The following is a 7,122-nucleotide window of genomic DNA, read 5'->3' as shown; positions in this document are numbered from 1 at the left end:
CTTCCTGAAAGAGCTTGGTGTTGTCCCTTCAGCACAAGCACCAATTACACTTTATTGTGATAACAGTGGTGCGGTTGCAAACTCGAAGGAACCACGAAGCCATAAGAGGAGTAAACATATAGAGCGTAAATATCATTTAATTCGTGACATTGTTCAGAGGGGAGGGGTGAAAGTTTTGAAGATTGCATCAGCAGACAATTTGGCAGACCCGTTTACCAAAAGCTTGCCGCAGAAGGTTTTTGATAGGCATGTAGAAGAAATGGGTATTAGAGTTGCAGATGCATGGTTATGAGTCTAAGTGGGAGATTGTTAGGATATACTATTAACCATGCGGTTTGATTATGGATTATTCTTTAATTTCTTTTGGAACAATTGTTTATTTATTTATTCAATTCAATAAAGTCTTAATTTAAATAGATCATTTGTTCATATGTGTGCCCTTTACTTATATAGTAGACGATTTAGTGCATGGAGTTTTAGCTCATGCGCGGAAGATTAAATTGTCGGTTCTTATAAGTTATAAAGTTAATGTTCACAATCAAAGATGAAATTGGGCAAAGTATCTTGATGATTGTAGCATAAGATTAAAATATAATCTATCTTGATTATGGGGATGGTTATGTTCCAATTTCTTATGCTAGTACATTTTTGTGTGTATTGGACGGACCAAGTAGAGATAAGTGTTTTTGTGCTGAATATATAAAACTACATCTCTAGCTCGTTAAATGTTCTCATACTCTTAATCTTGATATGATTGTTATGATCAGTGTGCTTCGTTCATTATTTTGATTTATTAAAAGGTACGACTCAACTGCGAGTTAATGTATTCCTGGTAAATTGGATAATGGCGAAGTGCATTTGTGAAATGACAATTAGTTGATGGAATCTGTGTCTCGACCTTGAGATTGATGATACCCATTTATGGATGCTTATAAGTTTTCATGTGAAAACCCTGCAGGTGGATTTTGTATCCGTCACGTGAAATAAGTTAAGCAAAAGTATAAAGGATTAAATTAGTCGATGAGTTAAATTGCCAGCAATTTAATTTATTTGATTGGTGTCTGTAATCTTAACACAGGGAGTTAAATGAGTTTTTATTTTAATGAATGATTTTGAAATTAAACAGAGGAGTGCAATTACAGTTTTCTAGTGGAATAAATTGTAATTTATTGTGGTAGGATTAATTCATCCATATTCCGAATTAATACCACAATAGGAAGCCCCGTTATTATATCTGTGGTCCCTGCTGTGCCTGAACATTCTAGAACAAGGAAAATAAAAGAAAAAAAAATAATATCCTTGGTGGGTTAGGAAAAGGGCTACACGTTTTGGCTAGGGTTTACCCTAAAAACGTGTGTATATAAAGAAAGCCATTCAACCCTAAGGTATTATGGTTTTCTAGCCGAATACTTGTCACTCAAGTATTACGTTCATAAAAGTTCAGGATACACAGTAGAAGATCGTAGACCTGGAGAGCACGGACGCCATTGAAGACTTGTGCAACAGCTTCAAAAGGTTAGCGTCACAATCTCGAATTTGATTATATTTGTCTAGTTTACATGTAAGAATAAGATCTTGGATGTTTGCTTCCGCTGCGTGTATATGCATATTTCCAATAGGTTGATCCAAACCTATTATCATAGGTTGTTTCCTGTGAAAATGGCTGAATTCTCTATTTCTATTGTGTCTATTTCTCCATTTCTCTCATTCTCTGTTATGCAAGTCGTACCAGGGTGGCCTAAAATTTAAAACATCAAGGACATGATTTGAATCAAACATATACAGAAAAAATATAAGCCTTTAAATTAATTGCAGTAGCCCAACTGATACATGCCTTCTCTTTGATAATGATATTGAAATTCCAGAAAAGATGGAGATATATAATTTCTGTCGGAAATACTAAATAAGCAAGCCACAAAATGGGCTCAAACAGATACGGTTGGGAAGCTGCTTATCAGAAGACCATTAGTTAGTTCTATAGTTCAAAAGACCATTAGTTTCATTATATCAATACATAAAGTTCACCTAGCTGAAATATCCTTTCAGATGAACAAAACAAAGATGCATAGAAACTATATAATACTTTGACATAAACAATTTAGTTGAAACAGTCTACTCGATCAACATATCTTGGCATAAACAAAGCCATCCCACACCAAAAAAAAATGACGCAGAGTAAAGGGGAGATTGAAATGTCACATTCAGTGTTTGAAAAATTATGAAGTTAATGGAAAGAACCTTTATTTTGGATAAATAGTGAAAAAACTTATCATCTCTACACGTCTCTAAATGTTCAAGATATAAAGCATACCCAAGCATTTAATGAGAACTATCAGTCATGAAAACTTACAACTGAACAAAAAAATTCACTGAGATAGTACCTTAAGTAGCAAAGTCAGGCCATTAATAATGCTAACATCTACTACCTCTAAAAGCATACACGATATCCTAAAAGATGAAAGTGAAACTAATGGTAGATTCAATGCACTAAAGATAAATATAAAGGTAAGCATCTAATGAGAAATGATAGTTAAATACACATAATATTACAGGCCAAACTCACCAACCAATGTTCTTCACACAACCTTTTCTAGTGCATCTAAGATATCTTTCAAAGAAATGAGAAGCTCAAGCAAATATTTGATCAATTCTACAGATATTGCTCTTCCCAAAACCAACTTAAAAATCGTTCACTTTCACAATATTCAGGGATGATTTAAAATATCCAACAATAAGAAGATTATTGCAAGTTATAAGGATATTCTTTCACAATATTAATCCAACAGTAAGAAGATTATCGCAAGTAATGAGGTAAGATAGTATAAGACAACTAAAAGGTACCTTTAAGTAGAAAATTGCTACGCGCTCATGGATCTTCATTTGATCCTTCATTCCAGCTCTTGGTCTTTCTCGACTTCCTTTTTCAACTTCTTGAAATACCTCACAGTAAGGAGTAAAGTTTGCAAGTACACGAAAACGAACAAATAATAACCGAAAATTATGAAAATATTAGAATTTGGACGGATGTATACGCTGGAATATGTAAGTTCTAATGCAATTTCTCAATAAAATTTGTATCTTCTTTTACAAAGATGAAGTTACCTCCAAGGAACATGAAGTCATCAACAAAAAATTTCATAGGCCATCAATTGATTATACTAGATGATAATTTGATCTTTTCTTTTGGCCTTCCTTTCCCATGGGAAACTGCAGACACGTGGCCCTGGGAGGACCTGGAGGGGAGAAACATGATTATGAAAGTAACAGCTAGCACAATCTTCGCATTAGGATTTTCCTGCTTAAACTTCTTCTTGAATTTCTCACAGTAAGATACACTATGAACAGTTGTCAGCCACACAGCTAAGGACCAAGACTACATCATAAGGAACAAAAAGGAAATACTTAAATTTCTCCCAGGTAGCTTGACAAGGAAAAAAAAATGAAGCACTTTAGAAATCAGAGGGAAATGACAAAATAACAGTAAACATCAATAGAATTAAAAATAGAACATAGAGGAAGCTTCGTCGATCCTAGCTGCTTTTAATTTATTTAAAAAAAAAATCTTAATTTTTGTATCTACCAGAATAACAGGTAAATTACAATTAAAAAAACATGAAAATTGACCTTCTCTTTCTTAATTATTTTTCTGTTTGCAAGCTAAAATATTTAATGGAAAATATAAACTTATCCATTACAAATTTGAAAAATATTGTATACTATACAATTTTCTACTAAATATTAGTAGCACATAAACTTATCTTCTTCAAAAATCAAAAAGCTAAAGCTTGTCGTACGGAAGAATTGTTCAAAAGGATTGTACTACATAATACTCTTTCATCACGAATTCTGGAATTACACGGAAGATCGATTTTACATATATAAATGAACAAATAAACCCTAGAAATCACAGTAAAATAGGACTTGGATTGAGCATTAAGGGAGATACATATTCTATGTTGCAAGTCAAACTCAAACTTCATTGCTGATGGACCAGCAACCAGTTTCCTTTTCTCTACATAGATCACCTCTCAGGAATTCGTGTCGAGTAGACCTTGTTGCTGTGAGAAATCTTAATTCATGAGTTGTAGGGAGGGATTTATGAATTTAACATAAAAGATACTACTATTGCTCCTTAACAAATTAACTAAAGATAAACCATATTAACAAATGTGTTGTATATTCTTCTAGGGAAACAAAGAAGAATGGCTAATGAGTCATAAATTTTGATAGATAACTAAAATTAAAATACCAAAACATTAAGACACCATTTGGCAGACAGGCCATACTAACAGTCCACATGAGAGGAAGAATGGGATCAAAATGCTACAAAATTGGACAAATAAACAGCAACCAAATCAACGAAAATCCAACTGGTAGCATCGTACCCATTTTATAACTAAACTTCTTTGTGAACCAAATTGAGATGATCTTCAAAGTAACACTTAAAAGACAAAGAATCTCGAATATCCACTATCAAAATAGTATCGAAGTCAAAATCAACACTCAATATTTTTTATCATTCTTTTTCACCAAGAAAACTTCAAAAATAAATACCTGAAAATTGCAGCAACGGTCTGAGCTAGATGATCACTATATTTTTCTACTAAAAGCTTCTTGATTTGCTGATAGATTTTTGGAGAAGAAGGTGAGTATACTGTACTTCTAAGAAGGGGCGAAGCTTGTGGGTTTGATTAAAAAGAAGAAGCTTGTCGGTTTGGTTATAAAATAAAAAGAAGCTTCTGGGTTTGGTTAAAATGTCATAATTGCCCTTAGGATGGACGACAATCCCAACTTTCACTCATGTTTCTATATTAGTAGAAAAATATGCTATATACTCGAAGATTGAGTAATTTTTCCCTTTTAATTATTAAATATTTGATTAAGAAGCTACATCCAGAAAGCTGAGTTGTTTTCTGCAAAATTCAAGAATTAATGTCCAATCTAGATCCTTAAGTGTTCAACTAATCATTGTTACTAGAAAATATGTCAATTGTCACATGATTCAAGCTGGAATCACCAATAATTAAGTTTCCAATGAAAAGAATTTGGCTTGATGTTACATAAATCAAGTGACAGTCTTTTTCTTTAGACAACTTTTGACAATTCAATTATCGTAATATCTATCACTTCTTACTAACACATCTTACCGACACATGTAACGGATAATTTTGTCACCAATGCTATAACAAATAGGAAAAATATCGTCTATTTTATTGTCTATGATAATATTTGAACCCTAATTTCTTAATATTTTCACCCATTTCATAAACATTTAGGCGTCACCTTCTGATACTTTAAGTGACAGTAGTAACAATTAAGCTCCTTTGAGTTTTTCATGCGCTTTAACTTAATTAAGGACTACTCGTTAGTTAAGTGCCACGCACATCGAAGGTCTCTTTTTTTCTTTCCTAAAACAACGCCCGAACATTTTTCAAAAAACCTTTCTTGCGAAAAAAAAAAAAAACTTTAAGAAGCTACTATCCAAACATTTTTTGGCTTTTCATTAAACCCTTTCAACTTAATTTCTCCAAAAAATAATCCAAATGCCACTTGAGACTTTGCGAACACTATTAAGAGAAACGGTACGAATAATAATACATTTAACGAGGCCTCATGTCCAAATTTTGGAGGGTCATAAGCGGCTTTTGGAGGGTCATATATATATATATATATATATATATATATATATATATATATATATATATATGTGTGTGTGTGTGTGTGTGTTGTGTGTTAATTTTGCAGTACGTATAAAATTAATTGAGATTTAATTTTGCAGTGCCTATAAAATTAATTGAGATGTGCACAAATTAGCATAGGCGTCAACAACACCAATAATATATCGAATGTAATCCCACAAGTGAAGTTTGAGGAGGATATAATGTATGTATACCTTACCCCTACCTTTATGTCCAGAGAGATAGTTTCAGATAGATTCTCGACACGGACATCATGATTACAAAAAATTAAAAAAAAAGAGTCGACAGAGTCAGTTCGATCAGATGCCATACAGGGGATACAAATTTGGAAAAAGGTATAATTAAATAGTGGGAAATATAAGACGAATGATTGTGGTTCGGTCATTTCCTTTTATGACCCAAGAAGTTGTTTTTGACTTTTGAGACAACACCAAACAAATCACACGCCAAAATTGATTTTGTTCTTTACATACTTTGGACCCAAAAAAAAAAAATATATTCTAAAATAGAGTCTTTTGTTTAATTTAATTGAATACTACCGCCACTAGTTTATAAATGATGAGAGAGCAGGTGGCATTATGGTATTTACTGCTTGCTCCAACATAACGGTCGCGGTGATTGTAACGGCCTGGTGGAGGGCACGTTGGTCCATCTGCTTCACTACAATTCAAGTGCTTACAACTTTGCCATCAACTTCTAAACTTGTGGTGTGTGTGATTGTAGCTAAGTTAAATATTTATAAGTGAATAACAAATATAAATAAGGAAATGCACAAAGACATTAAAAGAAGTTAACCTCTGTTATATTTATAAAAACTAATTTTAAGTATATCTAGTTTATAGGTTCAGTCGAATTCGGTAGCTTTAGTCCAAATTTTATATTTATCTTAAGAAATTCATTGAATATGTACAAATCATTACTAATTTAGAACTCAATAACTTGAAGGAACAAAAAATTCCGAATTTATAAGCTTTAACTCATGGATTCGCCTAGTTTGACTTTATATATATAACGCAATTTCGGGCAAAAGAGTGTTTGGATGCATGAACCGTGGCCCTCTAGCCACCCCGGTTATGTCAAACCAACTGAGTTAACCTTAACAATTAAAAAATTTATGTAAAAATACATATCAATTCATTCGGATTAATTAATAAATGTATATATTAGAGATATATATTCTGTATTTTATTTTTAATATAAATATTGAGTCAGAAGTAAAATAGATAAGATCACGAATTTAAGAGTGCATTTTATAAATATCTAAATAATGTGTCATTGACAATAATAACCACTTCATTGAAATGCTTATATTCTTTTCTGTTGGAGGGTAGTACGGTGGAATAACAGTTATTCCTTCATTTTAATTGAAAATGTCGAATTTAAATAGGGTGAATGGAAAAATCTATGATGGCGCTTTTCTCTT

At 32.4% G+C, this 7,122-nt stretch overlaps 1 long non-coding RNA gene across 1 annotated transcript; it reads right to left on the bottom strand.

The window, feature by feature from the left end:
• Positions 1–1,338: 1,338 nt before the first annotated feature.
• On the bottom strand, positions 1,339–4,689 carry LOC132606886 (uncharacterized). The gene is made up of 3 exons (XR_009570098.1): positions 4,555–4,689; positions 2,842–3,373; positions 1,339–1,738 (listed from the first exon to the last, which is right to left on the bottom strand). It is a non-coding gene; the product is annotated as an uncharacterized LOC132606886 (long non-coding RNA).
• Positions 4,690–7,122: the final 2,433 nt, after the last annotated feature.

Source organism: Lycium barbarum, chromosome 8 (assembly GCF_019175385.1).
Source record: "Lycium barbarum isolate Lr01 chromosome 8, ASM1917538v2, whole genome shotgun sequence".
Lineage (NCBI taxonomy): Eukaryota > Viridiplantae > Streptophyta > Magnoliopsida > Solanales > Solanaceae > Lycium > Lycium barbarum.
Note: the sequence above shows the minus strand (reverse complement) of the source record. Positions and strands in the feature narration are given on the sequence as shown.